The 24950-nt window shown below is 42.3% G+C and overlaps 1 protein-coding gene across 15 annotated transcripts in view; it reads right to left on the reverse strand.

The window, feature by feature from the left end:
• The window catches only part of LOC149915640 (uncharacterized), a 252837-nt gene that overhangs the window by 214107 nt on the left and 13780 nt on the right, over nucleotides 1–24950 (reverse strand). Inside the window, exon 3 of one of the 15 annotated variants that reach the window (XR_016471839.1) lies at nucleotides 21417–21545. The exons of the other annotated variants lie outside the window; for them this stretch is intronic. The gene's annotated coding sequence lies outside the window, so the exon portion shown is untranslated. The remainder of the gene's footprint in view (nucleotides 1–21416; nucleotides 21546–24950) is intronic. 15 annotated transcript variants of the gene reach the window in all.

Below are 24950 nucleotides of genomic sequence, written 5' to 3' on the forward strand. Positions count from 1 at the left end.
AGCCTCTGCATGCTCAGGCTGCCATACTAGTACTATTAGCTAATGGCAAGCAAATCCATACTGAGACTAGGCAAGTATTCCCAGAGATCTCCATTCTCTGGCCTGGTTGATCTGGACCCTTGCCTGCACCCCAGCCGTACCCTTAATCCTACCCCAGCCCAACCTCTGCTCAGCAGCTGCTGTCAGAATTGAAAAGGAGTCTGAAAAACAAAGCACCGAGGTCTGATTTCTCTATGGAAACCTGAATGTCATCCCCGTTATGTCAGCAACTAACCTAAAGTTTCCAACCATCACATACAAAACACAAAGAGCCAAACGTGACTACTGACTTCACTGATAAAAGAGAAAAAATCTGACCTGGTTGTTATTCTTGCCTATAGGCCACTAGAAATAAACTGTTGTACAGAAATTACTTTGCAATGGTTTGATTTATTGCAGGTGAACAACTCTATTGTTGAATCAGCTTACTTCATAGCAGAGTGCATGTATAAATTGAAATCTTTCCTGTTTGTTTAAACTCTTTATAGAAATTCTTACATAGTTTCAAATACTTGTGGTTAAACTGTTGTAAATATATGTGCATTTCCAACTGTGTTACTATCAGTGTTCTACTGCTCCTCTAATGTTTTGGGTAAGCTTTATGTGTTTATGGGTTGGTTGGGTTTTTTTTGTTGTTTTTTTTTTAAATACATACATAAAAAATAACAACTGTCCTTAACCCCTCCTCATTTTTTTCCTTTCCTTTTGCTGTTATACTGCTAAGACTGTTTTTGACCCTGCCGTGCAGCTCGTAAGCAATGTGGAGTATAAAATGTGTTGTGTGTGTTAAATCACTGCAATATGTACTTGAGTTTTCACTGAAGATGTAAACCACAGTTCAGCTTAGCTCTTTCCACGTGATTTCTAGCACTATTATGCTTTGAGACATCACAATAAACAGAAAATAAAGCTTCTAAATAAAAAAAAAATAACAAAAAGTATATCCAGGTGGACATTAACCATAAAGCAGGGCTGATCCATGCCCAGAACTGCAGACTGTGGGGTATGCTCTGTAGGTTTTCATGTGGCAGAAAGCTGACCCTCTCCAAGGGTTACATTCCTTACTGAATGTGGGAGATCATAGAGATCAATTAGGGTAATCAGGGGAAATGGTGAATGGTGAGAAGGAGGAAGGGGACACCGGGGGATGGGAAGAGTGTAGGAAGAAATGTGTACAGAGGGAAGGTGGCATGAGGTGGGCAGGAACCTGGACGGGCACGTGGCTGCAGGGTGCTCGTGATGGAGGCTGTTGGTGCAGAGCACATTATGGGACTTGGCACAGTCTGTAAATTAACCAGTGAGATACATAAATCCCCAGCAAAAGTGATTGCACACACCCAGCTGAAAAATGTAAGTAAACAGTAATTCCTGTCCTTTTTATATCTATTAACTCAAGCTCAAGCATGCCTTAATCCTTCATTTTATTTGATATCATTTACCTTATCCAATGCATATAAAAGGATATGTTCTCCTTCTTAGACTGTCTTCAACTTTCTATGAAACTAGCTTTACGGAGTAGGCCAATATTTGTATAGCAGATAATACCTAAAAGGAGGCTCCCTTGTCTACATCAGCAAAGAAAAATCCCATTTTAGGCCTTCAGTATAGAATAAAACACTGTGTGCTTAGAGACACGCAGTTTGGCTTCGGCGGTGTTTTATATTCCTTGCATGTGTCCCCTGTGTCTGAAGACTAAGGACTACATGCCAGAAGTCACTCACTTCTCAGATATGACACGTCTCAAAACGCCCCCATCTTTGAACAAAAACAATCCGGAGTGCTGCACTCTTGTAGAGCTTTCAAACAGTTGCAAGAAATACAGGGTTATAAAGACCCCTGCACTTCAAACAAGACCAGAGGGATTGACAGGGAACAGAAAGGGGGTGGAAAATAGGAAAACCAGTTAAGCAAAGGAGGCTGGAGAGCAGGGTGCTGTGCCTGACTCCACCTCAGGTGTTCTGTTTGGCCTTTGGCAAGTTCCTTATCTTTCCTGTCTCTCGGAGTACTTAAAAACATTAAGGAAAGAGATATAATAATGAGACACTTTTAGAAGTTAAATAGGGACCAGCGCTAAGCATAGTAAAAGCAACTCTGGTTTACAGTTTAGAAGAAAGAAGACTGAGGAATGGAATGATAAAGCTTGGATTGACATTAAATGAATGAAGGATCAGCTCTTGCTTCTAGCATTTGATTTTGTTCCTGTATCGCAATGTCATCAGAAGAAACCTGTGTTGCTTTGCCTCTAAGGGCCTTATTTTATCTTCTCACCTGCTCCTCTTCTATGAGTATGTCTTCTAGTCCCATGAGCTTGCATAATTATGCATAATTGCAATCAAAGTGTGATTCTGCTGAACTGGCACCTTTGCCTCTCTATCCAGTCATCACCATTTTATCTCAACATGTCCTTAATTTTCTTCTTTTGCTTCCTGGAGGCTGAGTTGTGGACTGTATGTGTTATAAGTGGATCTCTCTCTACTTACTATCTGAATATTCCGGAGAACTTTGTGTTGAAATTCAAGGTTCACTTTTGATTGCAATCTTTGTTAGCAATAGTGCTATAATACATTCAAATAAAACCTGCATGTATAGCCTGCACAGCAGATGTTTTAAAACGTGCATTACTTCATAAATATTTTCTTGCCCTAGAACGAATCCATCATAACTGGTTTCTTCCATCATAGCAGTATTCGATATATCTATATATCTAGGATATATCAGAAGCAGAAATACTGGAGAAATAACTTTTAAGGTTAAATGCTCCTGGCAAAGGAACCCTTACTCTGCTTGATTAAATTGCAGGATATTAATTGTAAACTTCAGCCTCCATTTGGCCAATCTTGTGATGAAACAGAATTGCTAATATCTTTTCAACATTTCTGATGGGAGTAGCAGTGAGTCATCTGGAGGGGAAAAAAAGCCCTAATTCATTTTAAAGTGACATTTTCCAGGGAAGACCCACATGTCACATCGTGTTCAAGATCAGAAGATTGAACGCAATGATCTGTGATGCCTTTCCAGTCCAACAAGACAGCATCTGCTTGGTTGGATCTGCATATTACTAATTGCTCTAACTTTACATGCAGCAAAACCCAACACTACAGGAAAATATAAAGCTGTACCAGAAAGTGTCTTTTGGAAGTCCAAAGCCCAGATTCTTATCAAAACTTTCACATGATCGAAACCCAATGCTTCCTGAGATATCCCAGATAATGTCATTCTGTCCATTGAAAATACGAGAAAGAAAAGTATCTTTCTGAAAAAGAGACACCAACAGTCAAAAAATAAGTTTTAATACTTGGACTAGGAGAAATCAGTTGTCCAAATTGGTCCCACAACCTGCACTGTTATAGCTATATAGGGGAAGAACACACCAACTTTTACAAACATAACTAGACCTGTAAAACTCTGGGGTGCAGGTGGGCAATGTGACCTTGATTTTATAGATGGAGCCTTTTTTTCCACAACCTCTACTAGGCACAGACCTCAAGGCAGCTGGTCTGTGTTTGTTTCAAGAAGAGGGCAACTCATCCATATTAAGAGTTTTTCCACATAGCTACGTGCTCTTGATACAGATGAGAAAAAGGTATTTTCTACACAAATTTCTGCAAGCGTTATATTGACATGTGCTAAAAAGTCTATTGAGTGGGAAAGTCTATCACCCAGTGTTTAAACAGGGCACGAGTGCTGAAATCTCCTTGTGTTCATCTAATCAGCAGGAAGAGCAAACAGTTTGGAAAGGGAACATTTTATGCTGTCTAACAACATTTGTGAACGTCTGTGTATATAAAAACACTTCATGCTGCTGAATGACTCTTCTCCCCCTCCCTATTTGGGTTAGTTCCAAAGCTAGGATTATAACCACTCTTTACTAGGCAAAAAATATTAACTATTGCTACTTCATCAAAATCCTGCACCAATGCATTTAACCAGTTTATCAGCCAGGAAGATGATATTTTCATATTTGCTAGCCTGAAGCTTCACTAAAATTAAGATCAACTGAGTACAGCTATAACAATTATCAATTTTCATTCTTGGATAACAGCTTGAAATTGCCTTCAGGAAAAAGGAGGGTCCTTTGATTTGGATGCAAAAAAAAAAAAAAAAAAAAAAAAAGAAGATATAAAATTAACTACTTTTTCTTCCTGAGGCTAAACATGTGGTTAAGCTCACTAAAATTATTCAACAACTTTACAGGTTGCATCCGTATTTGCTTTAGCTTTTAGGTTGATAAACGAGTTAAAGAAAAAAAAACTGTCAGGTATATTTTAGTTGGGTTCTCAGCCTGGACTTCTGCTATCCAGCACAAAATTACTTCCTGCAGCCTACAGCTGAAACTGTACTGAGGGGAATATTTGAAGTGCCTCTAAAAAAAGTGCCCTCAAAACCTACAAAGGCAGTGTCACCCACTGAATTTAATACGTTTTGAGTCCAGATTTAAGCACACCATTGGTCAGACTGGAAGACCCTGCCTGTCAATGCAGTTTAACATCAGTTGAAGAGGCAACAGCTTCACTTAAACCGTGTGACAAAAGTTGAAAACACTGTAAATATCCATTGCTGAATGCTTGGTTATCATAGAAATTAAAAGTCTTGACCACATGGAACTCCTTTCACAATGAGAGGTGGGCAAACTGTTCCTTCCCTACCAGCTTTGGGGCTCTGTTTCATTCCAGGAGCCTGGCACAAATCAGCAAGATCTGGTGGGTCCAATTCTCAGCAAACTTCAGGCTGCGTATTTTCCTGATTCCTCAAGCAAACAGAACAAAACTTTCATACCCTCTTCAGAAGAAAATTCCCAAAGGAAATGAAAACTAGCTGGGCAAGCAGTCAAAATCATGCATATCAAAATAGATGAGTAAAAAAAATAAATAGAATTGTCCCATTTTGGTTCTGTCCTCACTCTTCCTTTTACCTATTTTTCTATCAGAAAAATCTTATTTGGATACAAAATGAAGGTTCTCATGTCATGAAGAAAACACTCTCTTAGAACTGATTTTTCCATGTGAAGATTTTCCACTGAACAAATACTTGCCGTTTTTTAATTGATCCTACCAACCGAAATGAAGCAAGCACATGCAACACGGTGCTGAAGTAATGGCATCTCTAGATTGCTTAAAGCTGTACAAAGATTAAAGCAGCGCAGTTCTACCTTGCTCAATCCACACAACTGCAAACTCCTACTTTAAGGCACGTGTGGTATCGCATCGCATGGGACCGTGGATCTCAGGAGAAGGTCAAAGGGACTGACATCCTGTTGAGCAACATTTTCTATGACTGAGACAAATGGAACAGCAGATCAAAAGGGAGTAGGCTGAATAAAGGAGAAACTCGCTATCAATTTGAAGACACAAGGCAGACAAAGCCATTTCATCATGAAAAATTAACTCACATAGATAAGAGATAAATGGCGAAACTGTTTCAAGATATATTGATAATAGAATTCCACCAAAGAGGTAAATTGCCTATATAATGAAATCTCAGAGTTTATTTGGACAACTTTTCATCCCAGTGAAAACATTTCCATATTCAAGTGCACCATTTGCAGTTCCCAGACCCAAACTTGTACAGCTTTTTGTTGTGTAACAGATTTTCTGTCTGAAGTTTCTTAAATGGAGTTTGCAACAGTTTAAATTGAAACATTTTCAATTCTATCAGAATGACTGCTCACTTTTCCCCCAATTGAAAACAAACAAACAAACAGAAAAACCCAGAACCTAATTTAGTTCTCCTCCACAGCCTGCACTAATGCACAGACGGTGCAGGCAGGCACAAGCATCACCATCTGACCTGTGTGCCCACTGAGAAGAGCCATGTGCACCACTAAAAAAAGCTACCCAGAAAGCAGAAAGCCTTCCCACGGGTCTGGGTGCAACATCTCAGCCACAACATGAGTTGGTACCCAGAGTTTTCAGCCAGCCAACTTGGTTGAAAAATGGGACTTCTCGTTTTTGGAGGTGGTGAGGACCAAGTAAGAAAGAACTCCAGTGCTTTTGGGCACTAAATCCTGGACACAAACAGCAATCCAATGAGATGTCTAAGTCTACAAACCGAACAGCTTATTTATCTCGGCAGCTACACCTCAGCCAGCACTCAGTGGCAGAGAGCAGCTTTCTCCCAGACAATATGCCGAATGAACTTCTTGCTGATTAACCTGCATGGATGAGAATAATTCCACTGTGCTCAACCAGAAGAATGAGCGGCACCTTTGGGAAGATTATTCATATGGGGAGCTGTTAAGCTGTAGCCCAGCAGGGCTTCCCCCTCCCCACCCCCCCCAGCTCTAATCAAGAACACAGGGCAGCAATTACAGTCACCATCAACAGCTGCTCCCATACCATTGAGAAGCTTCCATCCTGCCGGGCTCTGAAATGGCTTTGGGATCGCAATTAACACACCTCTAACAGTTCTCTTCCAGACCAATGCACTACGAGCACGCTCAGAAAACAATGCTGGACAGGTTCATTTTTACAGCCACAAAGATAACTTGCAGCAAGCCCAAACAACAGTGTATTTCACAAAGAATTGCTTTCATGTGTCCCCTGTGATGGTTCACGTATGTCTATCAGCGGTGACAACATTAAGGAGCTGTCTGGATAAAAGTCATGAAGTCATTACAGTGGTGGTGGTGTGACTGATCAGTAATAAGATGTTCACACACTAAATAATCCACAATTCATTCATGGGCTGGGGACAAAGTTAGCTTACGCTGTACACACAGAAGTAGAAGGTAATGCACACCCATTCATCAGTACTTAGTTCCACCTCCCATCTCAGCTTCAGCAGGAACCAGCTGGCTGAATGAACACTTTGACCATGGGAGATCAGGGCATAACTGCAACACAGCCTACAAAGGACAGCACTGCTATGATGGTAATTTCTCAGGAACTTTCAAATATTTATTTTGTCCTCAAGTCTTCTGTGTCTGGAAACACAGACGCACACAAGCTTTTGTAGATTAATGTAAACAGTGTATGAAATTGAGCACAGCATTAGGATTCAGGCCCCTCTAGCTACCTGCAAATGTAGAGGAAATTCAGGATTACCAGCACGTAATTGTGGAGTTGGGGGAGCCAGTCCAGCATTTGGCTTTTCCCTTGGTTCAGATTTCCCTGCATATAGAAAGAGTAGGTGTATATGGCAAGACACAAAGTATTTGTGTATCAGCTGATGTCACATATGAATGCAATTCTAGATTTACTATTACAACTCTTCCTTCATCTAGGCAATAACTACCTGCCTGCTAAAAGGCATCAGATTCTTTTATTGTTAAAACGAAACCGGACCCGGTACCCTGGGGCAACTGATTTCAATCTCCAAGTTCATATGGTTTTTCTTGCTGACAAGACTGGTTTGAAGGAGAGCCAAAACGCCAGAGGCAGTTGCCCTTGCTAAGAAGAACCTTGAAAGACATTATGATGATTGTTAATAAAGTGTGCACACACATGCACACAATTTTCTACGATAGGCTGACGGATTATAGCTGGTTCCCCCAATACTGCACATGGCATTGAGGCACTTTGTCCAGCCGAGGAGGAGACAGGAAATTCTGAATTTGCAGAAAGTCAAACAGAGTGGCTTCCAAATGCAGGAGGCACTTGTGCTTCTGTCTGATCATCTACACATGCAAATAGCAGATTTTCATGTGGTATCAGTGCTCTTTCACAACAGCAGCAGTACCTGTGCATTTTTCTGGTGTATGGACTATTGCCTGACCAGTTCTTTAAATATCAGCCCGCTGTGTTAGACATAGAAGGCACACACAAGTCACCAAACCAAAAGTAACTGTAGAGTTGGAAACTGTGCTCGCCAAGACTTTTTAGAAAGTTTCAGAATGGAGCACTGTACACTTGGTCTGTTGTACCAAATAGTGCTGCACTGCCCTGAGATGAACTATAAGAACACAAACATCTAAGTCTGCTTTACAGGGCATGATTATAATTCTTCCAGACAACACAGGTGATTCAGAGGGAGCTCCTTGCTTAGATCATCTCCTGCTTTCTCTGCATTCCATAGGATGATGTTCTCTACAGGTCTCCAGTTTTTGCACACTGCGTACTACATTTATTTTAAATAGGACTTACATTTGAGCTCTGGTTTCTCTTAAAAGTGGATGACAGTGATGAAAATGCTCAATGTCTCCTACGATTCTGTTGCTCAATTTGCAGCACTTTCTAGGCAGAGGCTTTACTACGGTAGGTTTTGCTGTGCTAAGCGGGTGCTCTGAATAACTGCACTGCACTGTTCCAGTTTTTCTGGACCTACTGCATTTTTCCACATTTTGCAAACACTTTAGAAAAAAAAAGAATGAAAGCAACGGCAGCTACTGTAACCCGTCAGGGTGCAGCTCTGTGCTCACACACCTGCTCAGAGGCCGGGAGCCTGCAAGGCAGTGCCGCTTCTGGGACTGACAGCAGCACTGGCTGTATTTCCAGGCTCTGCTTTACCTGTATGAACAAAAGACTGCAGTGACATTCTGGCCAAACAGTCCCAAGGGTTCTCTAGCTACTTAATGCAATGAGAAGTTACTATTGCCCTAGCTAACTGGATGGAAATCATGGCCTAAGAATAGTTGTGTATTCCACAGCATGCAAGCGTGCTCCTTGGAAGTCTTCATACCCTCTTCCATAATTCAGTTTAAAAAAATGTATTTCTCATTATTTTCCACCTTTAGTATATATGATTGTTTTAATACTGAACCTTCAGTCTGCAAAATCTCATCATTTAAGCAAAATACTAAGCTAGCTGCTTAGGAGCAGATGATGTAAAAGCAGGAACCGGATCTAAAGGGAAATCACCCTTACCCTCTACTTACCATGTCCATGTCTGGAAAAAAGATTTTATAAGTGATTGTTCCAGATATTGTTTTTTGTTTTCAATTTTTTAACTTGTAACTGAACACATTTGGTTCCCCCAGCGTTACTAAACTACTGCAAAGCAGACATCTGACATTTGTCAGCTCTGCAGCGGAGATGGACTGCACCCCACTTGTGACTTCTTTTACTCCATTTTAGCTTAGCACTTCCCAGGCTGAAAAGTCAAGTCTCCCAGAAATTCTCTGCATAAGACAAATGCCAGACATGACAGCATACCTTCTGACAGAGAGCAACAAGAGAGAAAGCTGGAGTTGCACACACAGGTTTGGTGCATCTCTGGGTGAACACTGTGGTTGTATGCTGTTTCTCAGGCAGCCTTAATTTCCTAAGAAACCTTAGAAGAACAATTAGAGCTCTTGTGCCTATTCTTCATACAGCTTTTCACTCTATTGTTCCGTAAACAAAACAAAAAAGCAGTTTGTTATTTTCATAGATTTAACACAATCTACTCTGACCCAGCACACGGCTCTCTCCCTGGAAACCATACTTTCATAACGAGCTCCTTTAGAGCTTCAACCTCTGGAATATCTGCCCATTCAGTCAACACAACCCGGGGTTTAGCACTCCTAGCTCACCACAGAGCTCCTTTCCACATTTCACTGTGTGGATCTGGGAGTGTAAAAAGCTCCTGAACAATGAGGGATTCTGATAGAGACAATTCCTGGTACCGGAGGACTTGGGATCTGTATACACGTAAATAGTCTGTTCATAGATAGCAACAGATGGCTCCTAACTTAGCAGCAGCATAAATATAGCTTGATCTGATCTGAGGTAGTTGATGAAGACGTTTGTTTTTTGTTTGTTTTTTTTTTTTTAAGTAAGATCATCCACAGTGCCCAGAGCATTGTCTGGGAGCTCTTTTATTACAGTTTGTAAAACTCCAAATAAAAACAGCAGGCTAGACAATCACTCTTTGGAGCTTTGCCTGTGCAACAAGAGGGCTTTGGTTGCATCACTAAGTATTCAAAACAAAGTAAAAAGAATCAAAATATCAAACCTACTCAGGTGTGTATTTGCAGTTGTGCACATACACGCTTGAGGATGACGCAGCTTGCACACATTCTTACTATTGCTGTTTGCAGAGCAGAACTGAAGGTACAGCAACAAGCAGCCAACTCAGGAGATTCACTGGGACACGCATTTGGCTGTCTCACACAGTTTGCACCCACCAATCTGCCTCTCAAGTAACTGGACATTAAGTGTGTGTAAAATAAAGCTGCAGCGTTGTATGTGCTGGCACCCTGGATGTCCTCAGCTAATTCATTCCTCTTAACAGAACAGGATCATAAATAAGCACTGAATTTATAATTTATTTTATTTTATAAGAGGGATGGATTAGCATGTGTGCATGCCAAGGTCTTTCTCTCACAGTGCTCCAAAACTATACTGAATGTACTTACAGATCTGGCCTGTGCATTCCTCCCTCATTTCCCTGATCACTTGCTGCACTTGTGAGAGCCATGCAGGAGCTCGGCCTCCTGCATCATGACATGCCAGCCCCACGTGCACAGGCACAGCCACTTTTTCCACTGCCAATTGTCACTGCTACACACATTCAGACACTGCTCCAGGGCACAGATAGTGTTGCTTTCTTACCTCTGACAGATGCAGAACAACTTGTGTTCCCCCCAGTACAAATGTGGTAAACAACACTCACAGGAGTGGATTGTGGAGCAAAGAAAGAGGGCAGAGAATCAGTCTGGACTGCAGTGGCAGTCAGATATTGACATATTTGCTTCTCAAGATAATTAAAATTGATGTAATTAAATATAACCTAAGCAGACTTGAAAAAAATAGCATTCCCTCCTTCCCTTCCATCTGCAGCCTTTTCAGTAAGATGCTGCTGAGAGCACATACGTGCAGACAGCACAGGCACCCAACTCACCACTGCCATTACTGAAGCCTTGCAAGGGAGGACTTTGCATACGCTGAAGACAATTGTGCAAACAAACACGGAGTCACTGCAGCTGGAGGGGACACAGTCACAGCAGCCTCAGACTGGGGAGTTGAGCTCTTGAGTTTTGCTGCTATCTCAGGCAGGTTTGGCAACATCATTTTCCTCCCTCCTAAATGGGACGTCAGGTCTCCCTCACAAACTCTGCACATGTAATCCAAGAAATCAAATTGCCCATAATTTGTTAATTAGTTTAGCATGACCAAGAAATCAGGGACCACAATACTGTAGAAGTGCCCTTGGATTAGAAGTTGTCAGGAAAATATGCCAGCCAAAAGGTTTGGCATATCCAATCCAAGAAAAACACAGCTCCAGCCATGTCCCCACCTACTGCTCTGCACCTCAGTCCACTTCACTGAAGGTTTTCCTTCAGATCAGAGGACTTCTTGGAGCACTTCTCCCCCATTTCATCCTTGAGCCTTCCATAGGCACCGTCAGAACAACTGTGTGCACCACCACGCTCTGCTCCTTTGGTGCTGTCTGTCCTTGGCTCAGTGACATTGAGAGCTGTATTGCAGATGCCAACGGGGACGGATGTCCTCCAAGAGGAAGACAAATTGGAAGTGGCACAGAAAGGATGATTGACACCTCATGTAAGGTCTTGTTCTGTCAAAGCTTTGTAATATTGTTAGTTGTCAACCCCAACCACTCTGCCATTGCTTTGCCACAATCCTATGTGATGCCCAACGTCTATCAGATTTTTCATCCGTTTGCCACAACGTTCACAAATTCCATTCTCAGGGCTGTACGTATACCTTCTGCATAGCCTGAAATCATGCAGTCTTGTGAAAGTTCATTTGCTTTATAGAGGATGCTGGAAAAATATTTTTGCTTGCAAGACTTGAGTCTTAATTTGAGCTTAAGCACTCATGCACTACCTCTGTATTTAACTGGTGAGACTTAAAAAAAATAAAATAAAAATCAGAAAGAATTTTCCCTTCTCAGTGTTTTGTGATTTCACTGTGAAGCTCAGCCAACACAGAGATTGCAAGACAAGGTCAGCTGACAATAGTCCTGCATCCTGACTCCTACAAAGCCCAGCTCTGGCCACATGCAGAAAGACACCACATATAATTACTTCTCCACATTGGAAGGAAAAATAAAAATCTCTCTCATTCTTTGTTTAAGGAGAGCATTACTTCTGTCCTGAAGCAGGAAGATTTACATCCCTCCACAAATCCCTTGTTAGAAGGAGGTTCTCTTGTTTCCCTTAATTTTCAGTGTAACAAATTTGAATGCTTACATCAACCAGAGGACCACTATAGACTTAAGGGTCAAAGAATATTGGCAATCCTCTGGCTTGCACAAAGTTTTCTTTATGATCTCACTTATTTCACGTGTATTTAGCAGTCAGCTCCTGCCATCACTACTGGCTTCCTAAGTCTTGTGAATGAGCAAGGCAAATGAAGAGGTCTTTTCCAATAGTGAACATCCACAGAGTCAGAGGCTGCCAGCTACCAAAATTACTGAACTTGCTAATATTTTGTATGCCAAACCACCATAGAAAGATAGAAAACAAAAAGTTGCACAGCCAGAAATAACACCCATATATCAGAATATCAAGGAGCCCTTGCCTGCTCATTCAGTTTTGCACCACGTTGTCAGGAAGCTACTTCACATAGTTTTAAGCAAGGAAGAAATTGGAAATTTCTCACTCCGAATACTTCAGAATTGAGAATCTGTTGAAGTACTAAGATGCAAAACAACCACGTCATATCTTTGTTTAAAAAAAGAAAAGCAAAATAGCCTACTAAGCCCAAAACAGAACTGTACAAAGATAGCTCAATGGTGATTCAGTAGCTTCCTTGGAGAACCATTGTATTTATAGTTCATGCCATGGACGGTGTGCTGGGATACTTTCAGTTTCAGGGCTTTGATAGGTGCTGAGTTTATGAGCATTTTTCCAGCTCCAGCAGAGCATTTCCGCAGGGAAGCAAATATTCCAGCAGTCAGAACTTATTACAGGTCCTTGAAAATATCAATGGAAAGATTCACAGTCAGTAAGAGTCATCTGAATCTACCACCTCATTTTCAGGTCTGTAAAGCTGAAAGAAGGGTATTTCATACCAAAAGATTCCTTTGCTCACATCTTTCCTATGAAATTTAGTTTAGACCAGGGCAGGAGAAGGGAGAAAACAGAGACCTGAAGATGCAATCAACTATGGAGATCTCCTGTGTTGAGTTTTCTCAGCTGGAATCAAACTGCACATCTAGCAAAGCTGTCACTCAAAGGTGACTCATCTGTACGACAGCAGGAACTGAACCATGCCTTCTCCGTGCTGCGCAGTAAATGTTATGTAAACACCAAGGACGTCTTCATGCATGGATTAGGAGCAGGATTGCACAAGTTTTCAAGGTACGGCATTGCTTAGTTTAGAAGAACTCATCAAGATGCAGGGCAAGCTGCACACAGTCACTGCTGTGTCAGTGTGTGCTGCACCCCAAGCAGTATCACGGGGCTGCAGTTTACCCACAGCCGCTCATGCTGCACCCAGTTAACTCCAAGCATGGCAGCAAAGGAAAACAAACAAATGTGGGACATCCCATTGTGTGGGCTGGAGAAAGTGCATTTCAACCAGTGAAGCAAGTCCTAAAGGAATACAAGGTATTTAGAGATGGTACTTCCAACTTGAGCAGCATTTTGTGCCTTTGGAGAGGTTGTTCATGAGCCACATTCATTCAGAACTCCAGTGACATACCGGCTCAGGTGAGAGTAAATACAGTCTGGCCGTATTTTTCCCTGTGGACAGGCTGGGCTGGATTGCTGCAGGGGGCAGTGAATTCATCTGCACCTTGCTCAGCAATGGGGGAAGGACACAGGCAAACCCAGGGGCTTGTCCATGGGCTGGTGAAATGCCCCATCGCAAAGGTTCAAATATACTTTTTCTTTGATTAATTACAGGAGTTATATTAAGAAGGATCATAAGAACAAAAATAACCAAGTGAATACACAAGTCTTATCGTTAGCAAAGGATTTCATCAGAAAAACTCCTACAAGTCAGGGCAGGAACTGCTCCTTGCTTTGCGTTTGGAACGCCTGTGCCTCCTCAGTACTACCACAGTGCAAATATTTGGTTACTCACCAAAAGAGGAAGAAAATGATGTTCTGCAGTTGCATAATCAGGACTCCAGAAGCTTGGAGATGCCTGAATTATCATGCTTTTTAATTTTAAGAAGCTTAAGTGATGAAATTCATCCATGTCCACTAAATTATTGTTATTTTATCCCCATGGGCCCTCACTGCCCAGTGCAAGAAACAGACAGTGCAGGTGGAACAGGAATCCTCCCCATGCCTGGCATGCCCCAAGACTAATTTAATGCCTGTCATATTTAGAAAAGTGGCAAAATAGAGTTGTTTCTTTCTAAGCCTTTACAATGGCCCTTAATATTGTTCTACCAGACCAGCTCCTAGACCTCAATGATTTTATCTTTACAAGACCTTGATAAGATGGGTTTTTTTTTTGTTTGTCCACATGGGATAGATGGGCAGGGGGGTTGTGTGTTTAAATAGCTGGAGTACAAAGAAAACACTTAAATTCTCAGTGATAAGCAACATCTGGTTGCCCCACTTGAAAAACCTAAAACCTAATGAGTTTACTTAGAAGAACATTCAGGAATTACATGCCCTATAGTATATCCAGTGAGCAGTTCTCCAGGCTGCACTCAGAGCTGTAGCTACACAACAGTTCCCAAATGAGAAGCAGAGAGCTTCAAGTGAGGCAGTCAGAAGGTTGGAAACACACTTATGGGTTAATCCAGAAGGGCAGTAACAGGAAATTCATCCCATCAGTTCAAACCTGCCAAAATTATGGGCCATGGGGTTTTCAGCTGGGTTGTTTCCTAATCTTCACACAGCATCATTAGAAACAGCACAATAACTGGAGCAGGAACAGTACCTTACAGACATGTCTCCCAATCACTAATCCTCCAGGCTAACAGGCCCTGCATTTCTAACAAGGACAGACTCTCCCAAAGAAGAGTAACTTCTCATTGCGAAGTACCAGTCACACAAACACCTGGATGTTACCCACATCAATTTTAAAGACTTATACAAAACCACCAGGGACTTTACACGTGATGTGTTTAAACACTCCTGAAAATGCAGCACAAGAGAGCCTAAGGAGGAGAAATGGGAAAGGAAAGACCTCCAGGCTTCTAACTTCAGCGACACTGGAGCAGCAGTGGTACAGAGGCTCCTCAGGAACAGGATTGATAGCCCCCAGCCTTGATATCGGAGGGACAGGCCACAAGGAGCCCCACCTGCAAGCAGGGTGCCCCAGGTTACCTGGAGTGCGTGTGGCAGGGCAGGGAACCTTGATTTCCCCACACTCACAATTAGCATCTGTTCACTGGATGGGCCTTTCCTGGCTGAAGTGCTTGGGGAGAAGGCTTTCTTTACCCCACCAGCAGGCAGGCACATAAACAATCACAGTTTGCTACAGCGTTTTCTCCCTTCCTCAACCTGAGCTTGGAGCAAAAAGAAAAAAAGATGCTGCAGGATTTATTTAAGCAGAAAAATAATCCTCTTCAATAAGGGTAAGCAGAAGAGATTCTAACAGTTTTATTGTGTTTTATACTGAAAGTTTTGGGGACAAAAAGCAGGCATCTTTTCCTCTGTAGCTGTGTAAACATTCTTTAGAATGCTTTTGGAGAGGGGAAGAAACTGTTGTTTTGTGCTTTAAAAAAAAAAAAAAAAGTCGAGGAGAATGACAGAAGTTGCATTTGCAGTGTAATGTATTGCATTGCACACAAAGTACTGAGATCCTCTCTGTTAATGTTTTGAGGAAAAAATAAATCCGTACATACAGGTAAGACTCCTTTGCAGTACTGGCCTGAAGCTGAAATCGGTGTTGTATCCTTCCTTGCCTCCCCAGACAGCCAAACCCCAAACGTGCTCAACAATTAGACCCAGTGCCTGCAGTGCAGCTGGAATCCCCCCTCCTAGGACTTTAGCAGCTCTGTTTTCTCTTTCTAACAAGTACCACTGATGTATATTTTCTGCATTTTTATCTGTGCATTTTTCCCTGGATCCTGACAGGTGAGCTATGGGAAATAGCACCCGCAAGAAAGGAAAGTCCTAAGTAGCTCATTCCTATATGTCACACGAGCATCTCTCTTCTCCTGGCCTGTTGAATAGCTTCAGGTTACACTGCCAGCCAAAAGCAACAAAATAAAACTCTATTTTTTTTTATGCCATCCTCCATTTGTGGGAATTTTAACAATTTGCTGCTAAATCCAACTCTTTAGAGTTGTAGTGATGACTAATCACTAACAGACATGTACTCACAACTGACTAGATATTTACTTCTTGTCTAAACCCAACTCTGAATAACTTAAGCACCTTAATAGAAGAAGAATAATAAATACAGTCCAAATATAGGCAGCAATCCAACCCAACCATCACAGCTCTCTCTTAAATCCCCCATCTTTCAACAGCGCTCCCTGCAGTGCCTCTTACTATTGTATAACAAGAATGTAACAGAAGAGTGGACTAGGCGAGATTGGCATCGTTACCATATTTACTGCTCTCACTTCATGCTTTATATATTAAAATAGATGAAGAAAAACAACTTGAGCACATTCACGTTTGTCAGAGATTTTTTTCTGCATTCAGAAAAAATCTGCATACATACTTTGCTCTGTTCTTAAAGACTTGGGCAAGACCTGTATGAGGCTGCTAGACAGGAAGGGGAAAGGGATATATATGCTACTAGTGATCTGGCCTGGGGTTTTCACCTCACTTTGACAGGGGGAGAATCCCAGCCATGGCCGCACTGCTCCAGCTAGGACACATACCCATAGGTTTTCCAAGAGAGCCAGAGCCCAGCCAACACATTCCCTGCAAGCAGGGGGTCTCAGAGCCAAGTGCTCACCTGCATAACAGCCAGCACAGGTACCATCTCCCCAAGGAAACTGCTAGTAAGAGATCTAAAACAAAAGTATTTAAATATATATATATATCTGCAGCTAATAAGCCTATTTTGGTTTAACTGGCAGCATGACTGCCTCACTAATGCCAGCTCCAGTGTCAAAACTAATCTTGGTAGTGCATTCTGAAGGTCCCCTGGACTGTCCACAGCAAAACAAAATACCAGCATATTTTAAGCTACATTTAGAGGTTGCTTAAGAGTCTTTTTCTCTCTACTTGGTTCATTTTATTTCTGCATTTAGGAATTCAATTAAAACTTAATCATATAATTCCATCTGTAAAGGGGAAAGTCTACCAAGTATTGATCTCCCAGTAAAAGTCAAAGAAGTTGACAAGCTATTGATTCCCATCTCACGCAACGCAGACGTTATTTTGCCTTGGTTGTGTTTGCAGAAAATAGACTCAACAGACTCTAAATGATTTTGTCTCAGTGGCAGCCACTGGAGAGGCTGTAACCACTCTGAAGTTTTACTCCACAACAGCATGGATTCTTAAGATGCAGAGCAGCACTTAAGAACTTGCAGACATTGTTGGTTAAAAACAAACAAACTTACACACACACATATATTTTTATGTCTTTTAGGATTTTCCTACTCTTTGGTTTTCATTAATAGATAAAATCCTTCATTCTTGATCTGGCCTCTGTCATAAAGGCTGGCTCTTTTCACTCAGACATACAGCTAAGGTAAAACCTGCTGTTACAGACCATCAAATAAGTTTCTGTCTCCTTTAACCTGTAATTGAGGTTGTAACAGATGGCTTTGCATTTTGCAAGACCAAAGGTTGTGCAACAACAGTAACTTCATTTAAGGGAAAAGATTTATCAGAGACCAGAGTCAGGTAGGAATTTTTGGAAGATGAAAAGGAATTTCTCACTTTGAAGGAAGACTCAGTGGTACAGCACGTAAAAGCTCATCAGTGGAAATAATAAAACATCCATGCATTCCTGTGGGAATAAGGACTTCCATCTTCTACATGTCTGCTGCCAGTGGACTTAATTGCACTGAGGTCAGGTGGAAGAACTACACCACCGCTCCGGGTGAGGGCTGCTCTGATACAGTCTCAAAACTCAGCCAGAAGCAGCAGCCTTCTGCGGACGATGCTTTTGGCTTGTCTTACAAATCCTTTGTGCTGTCCCAAAGGCAGGAGCAGCATGCTGAGGCAAGGCAACAGGAGAGCTCAGAAACTGAGATCTCCAGCAAACACCACTCAGGCAGAGACAAAAATCACTCTTTGGGTCACAGTGCTCCTTCAAATCTAAGACAACCTGAGTTCTCAGTTGCCAGCAGACTCAAACCCAATCACACTGGGATGACATCCAACAACTCTTGTCTGGGGACAGCTTCCTGAATCTGTCACTTGCCAAGGTTTTTGTTTGTAACAGGGACAGGGCAGAATCCCTTCCGGCCCTATGAGCAGTTATTTCAGTGCTGCACCTTGGCACGTCTCAGAGCAGCCCTTCTGTATCGCTCACCCTGAGCACTCTCCCTGTTTTACATCCCTCGTTTTCAGCTTGTTAAGTGAGTCCAGCTCCCCAGGCAGAAGGGTGGTACCTTCCAACTTTCAGGCTTGCCATGGTCTGTTTATCAGATCTAATGAAGACATTTATGGGTTGATGGTCTGACAGATGCTCAATTTTCTGACTGGATGAGGAAGTCAAACTGTTATATAAGAAGCCAATAAGTACCATTCATTCCTAAAGCAATAAAACACTGCTGCATTTCCAAGTTAATTGGCACAACTGAGCCAGTTTGCTGGGAGTGAATTTAATCAAACTTTATCTTTATTTAGGGGCTTCTTTAGCACCCTGCACTATACTATCTGAGGATCTAGAACAGTGAAGATTGCTATTCTAATGTGCTGTTTTCCGTAGCTGCTTTCAGGATCAAAATGTATTGCTAACGCAGCAAAATGCTCTTGGAGACATTTACACCTTTCACCATTTGCATACGTGTTTGGGGTTAACACAGAGGCTTCCCAGCAAACTGAAGTTCAGAAGGTTGTTCCTCTTCTTTACGCAGAATACTTTGATATTCTTTAAAATTCTAAAAATAGTTGAAGGCTTCCCTATTAAAAAAGTTAATAAGGTTTACTCAGCACCGTCCATCCTAGGTGTTTACCTAGGCACCACTTGGCCATCCACCATGCATTAAATTCAGGAGTGTTTTGTGCTAAAGTGCTAAGACTTGATGGGGCAGGTTTTATGGGTTCATTACAGTGTGCCTCTGGAGTATTGCAAGGCATGAGACCAAAGGCTATGCCCCATTGGCTGCCAGAGTCATTTATTAACGGCCCCATTAAACACTCCCTCAAGCTTTTCGATTGCAGTTATCCAGTTTTCTCCCCCCCACATCCCCCTCTGAGGGCTGAAGAGTATCCTTAGAGAGTGACAGCTAGGCACTCAGGTCAGCCCCAGAAAAGCCCCAAGCCCAGGCTTTGCGAGCCAAGGTGCCCACCTCCACTGTAGGGCTGGCAGCCACCCCCCTGCCCCTTGATCCCTATGCACCAGCCACAAGAGGGGGACAAAGGCTTACCCTGCCCTACAGAAAAATCCTCTGGGTCTGGCAAGGTCACACTGTTCTTTCCAGAGCTCCAAAATCTCTCCCTTTAAAGGCCAAGGAGCCTCTTCATCTCTTGCTTAGCATCAGCATTCTCACTCCCATATACTCTCAGTAATAAAGAAATAAATTGTTCACTGCCTTAAGGGAACGTGCATATGGAAAACCCAGTTTAGGAGTAATTCACCTTTGTTATTGCCAGGAACCAGTGATGCACAGACAACAAGCCATGCAAAACTCCATCATGTTGACCTTTGAGGGCCATCATCCCTTCCTCAAAGTTTCCATCCTCTCTGTAGCTGCATTAATTGCATTCAGCGTTCAAGGATTAGTAGAATTCTGAGCTTTGTGCCATCTTGGGAGATACACATCACTACTCAGAAGTGACAGAAAAGAGGGTTAAAAAAAAAAAAAAAAGATACCCCTTAATCACTCCCCCATCAGTTATCCTGTTGTTTCTGCATTAGATGTCAAGCTGCATCTTTAAGAGCTGACCTGTCTCTGCAGCAAAAGCACAGAAAGCTGGCAGTTGAGGAAGCAGAACGGATGACAGTTTTTGGCAGTGGTTTCAGCTGTCTTGTTGGGTTTTTCAGATTAATCAGCCCCTTTGGAACACTGAACAGATCATCAGGACAATCCCTCAATCCAAGATCTTTTGCAGTGGGAAAAAAAACCCTCATAAACTGGGACAGCAGCATAACGAAGGCAGTCTTCTGAAAGGGGCTCAGTCTTGGCTCTGAGAAAAGTCCTTATCAAGACAGTGTGTAAAGCCAATGGCATGTCTGCACCATCATCCCTCTGCATGTGCTCACACATGGTGTGTGCTTTCAATGTGATTTTGCAGGAAGTCATGAACTGACACAAAGCTTCTCTCCATGCCCCCTAAGCCCACTATCTCACGCTTTGATAAATACATCATGTTTCTGTCAGATGCCAAAACAATTGACCATTTTCTTTCAAGGAAAAATCTTCCTTCCTAATATTTAAGACTACATTCATACGCTCAACGCATTCTTTATGAAACATTCGGTTTTACTCTGTTCAGAAAAAGAATCAACACTGCATTCAAAAAGATAGCTATGTGGCCATGCCCTCACTCCCTCTCACCCCCCAAATCAAGTGCTGCTAGGAATTACTCTCTTTTTCCCCACAGAAAAACTGTTTAAACATTCCCCAGTCCTCCTCTCTCCTAAAAAGGCAGTTTCATTTTAAACAAAAAAATATAATAAGGAACTTTGCTGCACAGTTTCAGCCTTCCTCCATTACACAACAAACTGACAATCAGCAGTTATGCAAGCTCCTGCTCACCACGAAGCACCGTGTGCTGCTTACTGTTTGCCTAAGACAGCAAGCACAGAGGAGCCAAAACTGAAATGCTGTTAATTCCTTGTGCTCCTCACCTAAAAGGCTGAGCTCCCAGTACTGATTACCAATGCTTTTGACAAGGATTTATTATTATCTGTGAAACGGCTGGATATCAGGATCATGCTTGGCTTTTCCCACGCTTTTGCAGCCCACTGAGGCTCTCCTTTCCCTGTTACACCAACGGGATGCTGCCATTCTGAGCAGGGATGGCAGGCCTGAGCCACACCATCTTCTGCAGGCTCTGCAGCCATCCCAGCCCTTCACAACTCCTGATCCCTGGGATGTGAGCACTCCTGGCCATCACAAACCACACCAGCAAGCCACCTATGGAGCTGACCACCCCCCTGTGAATGGATCCGCGCATACAACAGGATCCTGACACTCTTGCACTGGAAGAAGGGATATAATCTTCTGTAGGAACGGGCACAACCTAAGAGCCAGCCCTCTGAACCAGAATTACCAAACTGCCTTCTGCACTGTCAGACACCTGCGGTTATAACGCTTCCATTCATTTCATCCATGTGTTCCACAGAGCACACCAGTCCCCACCCAGCACAGGGGTCCCCAGCAGCAGGACGAGCCATGAGGGTGCAGTTCCCATACTGGTACGATTCTGCTGGCTCAGTCTAATGAGCTCCCATGCTAACCCTCAGTGGTGGCTTGGCTCTTGCTTTTGCTCATTTGCTGTGTTCGCTCACCCAGCTGCAGTCCCTGTGATGAGCTCGGCCACTGCCAGGTAACCAGGTGGTTCAGACAGGACGCATGGGGTGGCAGAACACATTACCAGAGAGAGGTTCTTATCACAAGCAGTTCTTACAGCAATAGCCCTGAGAAATCCCATCATAGAAGAGATGACTCAGTCTTATACAGACACTTTACACGTCCAGACATTCTTGAATATATGAGAACCTACTGCATATAAAAAATGACCTCTGACTTTTTGTGCCTCTGCTCTACACTGTCATAAACAAGAATATCATTTCAAGAGATGCTGTCAAATTATATTTAGCACAGTTTTCTATTTTGTTTAAAAATAAAAGTCTTCTGCAAAGCATGAAATGAATAGAATTAAGAAAACAATTCTGTGAAACAAAACAAAAAATGGAGCTGTTGCCTTTCAAACCCTTACCCTGTAGCACTGAAAACTTGGAATTGTCCACAAACGAATATGAGACTGACATGATATTTATTAACCAAGCCTAAAATAGCACAGAACAAACAGAATACAAATCATGGCAAGTAAAAATTAATTTAAAAAATGCAATTTAATAATCTAACAGTTTAGGGGCAATATGCGGTTTGTATTGGCAGTGGCCTTTTAATCTTGCAAATCATATAATTAAGAAAACTTAATTAGCAAAAGCAGCGTTTGAATATTAAAGCTGTGAAAATATCTCAGAAAAAAAAAAACTGCAAGTATTGGCTTGAACTTTTTTTTTTTAAGCCTCAATTCCGCATCTGCCTGCACTTCTACTAACGTAAGTAAAAGGCAGGGATAAATAAATGGTAGGAATAGTCAGGAAATTGTGAAGTTAGAATATTCCCCAAACCCAAAATTGCAGCTGCTTACACCAGGGCCTGAGGCACACCAGAGCACAGGGAGACACAGCAGTGCATCCTGCCTCCCTGCACCAGCTCCCACTGCAGCCCTGATGCGTTTCATACACTCAAAGGAGAGCAACCCACACCCCCCAACACCTCTTCCAAAAAAGGGCTTCTGGCAATTTTCAGTCTTGGAAACCTAAGTTAGCTTCGGACCTGAGCTGAAAGGCACTGGCACGTCAGCACGCCATCACGTCTCCTCCTCTGGAGAGATGCACAAGATTCCCAGAGCTCATAATAATGACACCCACAGCCAAAATTCACACCATCCTTGCAGTTTTAATCAGATGAAAAAAATAAATCAGGATGATGTTAAGCACCAAAACATTCGCATCTGTAAAATTTGAGGGAGAACCGTCTGTGCCTCAGAAAACCAGAAGTCTGGTTCACTTACTAGCTGGCTGCTAGAAGACTGCAGGAAAGTTAACATTCACAGCAGAGCATCTTACACAGATAGAGGGCTTGGCTACACTTAAAGTTTCTTTTGCAATATTTGCTCAAGAGTTTTTATTGTTGCTGTTCTGCTTTAGGACATGTGTTGTGCTTTAGTAAATAAATGATTTATCATTGCCTTCAACGTTGTTCTTAACTTGATTTGATTGCTTTGTTTCTGGGGATAATTCAGTGATTTTTTTTTTTGTCTGCTTTAGGGACAATTTCCAGTAGAAGAATGAAGCTCTGGACCCAAAGCAGATCCAAATTTTCTCCAGGAAGCCCCTCAGCCCTCTCTTCTGACCTTCAAGCTGTGTTCTACTCAGCTTGCATAGAATAAGAGCCCTCAGATCCCAGGGCTGCATCTATATTTTCTTTTCCCTTCGAATTCTTTTTATCCTATATCTTTTGATGGAACTCAGCACTCAGCAGTGATTACAATATATTGTTTAATAGTGGTCTGCAGAACAGTGCTCTTGGACATAGATTTTTGGTTCTTTAGAAACCAATTATTCCAAGTAAAAGTAACAGAAAGAGGCAGCTTATGCTCTAAGTCACACCACTGGGTTATTAATTGTAACAGAAATCAAGAGTGACTGCTAGGATATTACGAGAAAAGTTTCCAAGCACTCAGTGAGTTACAGGGCACTCTGGAGGCTCAGACATGGGTAGGAAATACAACAATCCCTGGTGAGAGCAGGAGAGAAGTGCTGGGTTTGGCTTCTTGACTCCCTGCCGTACAGATGTGTGTCAGGGCTTCCTTCCAACCCTGCTTTCCCCTTTACAGAGACCAAAACTTGGCTTTGCCATAAATCTGAAAACCTTCTTGCTAACAGGCAGCAGTTACTCTGCATGGCAAGCATGCCATTTTAGCAAACTTACTCTTTTCTCAATTCGTAATCTGAAGAGCGTGGTTGTGCTTGGCATTAACATCCTGCCCAAAATAATGACACATTAAAGGTTTTAATCTCCTATAATTGGGAAAGGTTTCCAAAGAAAACAGAGGTGTATGAATTGCCTCTTCCCACCTCGGCCGTGTGTTACCCAAACAGATGTCACCATGTTAATCCATGGGAGCCACTCCATCCTCCAGCCAGAAAGGAGGGCAAAGTTGTCTGCGTAGATCAGCTGGGGAGCGGACATCTGTGCTAGAAGTGGATCCTCTTCATCTATTTTTTTTTTTTCTCTTCCAAGTGCACCACGTTGTACAAACAAATGAAATCTAGGTCGGTTTTGGCCATCAGTAGGGCTCCTCCAAACACCCTGCTGTCAGCCAAAGCCCAAACACCAGGGGCATTCACACAGCCTGCAGGAATTTGCTTTGCGTCTGTTCTCAACTGCAAAACTCTTGGTGTGCCAAGAAACGTTAATAAAAACAGAAACAAAAGCCTGGTCCTTATTTGTACCTGTCATAGGACCCAAGGAATGAGGCTGACCAACCAAGAAAATTAACATTTGTTTCTGACAGGAATCTATGCAAAGGGACAGGGTTTTAATTTAGGGCTCTTTTCATCAGAATGATAACAGCTGTCATCTACTGTGTGAGTGCAGTAATTACTGAATCTCCTGCGTGGCAAATAAATACCTGATGTTTCATTTACACAATAATATCTCAATCTGCAGTTCCACAGCCAGCCAGCAACATTCCCACGGAACAACTTACAGGTACTCAACCCTGGAATTCCTGCTATTATACAAGCTCCCCTCCACTCCCCCTCCAAAAAAACATCCCAAAAAAGATGAAAACATCACACCTCAATAGTTTTCCTATTCCTTCCAACAAAAAGTTAGAGTCTGGAGTAGTATTTACGATCCTAAAGTTTCAAAACACAGCCTGGTTTATCCCACTCTCCCAGGCCCCTTGAAATTGATCAAAGTGGAATTTTTTGTGTATGGGTTTGTTGTTTGTTTCTGTGATTTTTGTTGCTCATCCTTTTTAAGGTAACTTGAACATCCAATCTCACCTCAAATTGTAAGCTATTATTTCTAGTCTCATCTGCCACACATATGGGGAAAAGAGATGATAGTTCTATTTGCCACGGCCACACTGGCACAACACAAACAGGGAGACACAGAGTTTGGATTCAGACATCCATTCTTTGGTTTGAAAAAAAAGAAAACATTTGAAAACATTTATCCAGCAGGGCTTGGTCATGGATCTAATTTCGCCTAAGTTGAGGAACTTTGTTTTTGCATGA

Source organism: Phasianus colchicus, chromosome 17, assembly GCF_987193195.1.
Source record: "Phasianus colchicus chromosome 17, bPhaCol1.hap1.1, whole genome shotgun sequence".
Taxonomy (NCBI): domain Eukaryota; kingdom Metazoa; phylum Chordata; class Aves; order Galliformes; family Phasianidae; genus Phasianus; species Phasianus colchicus.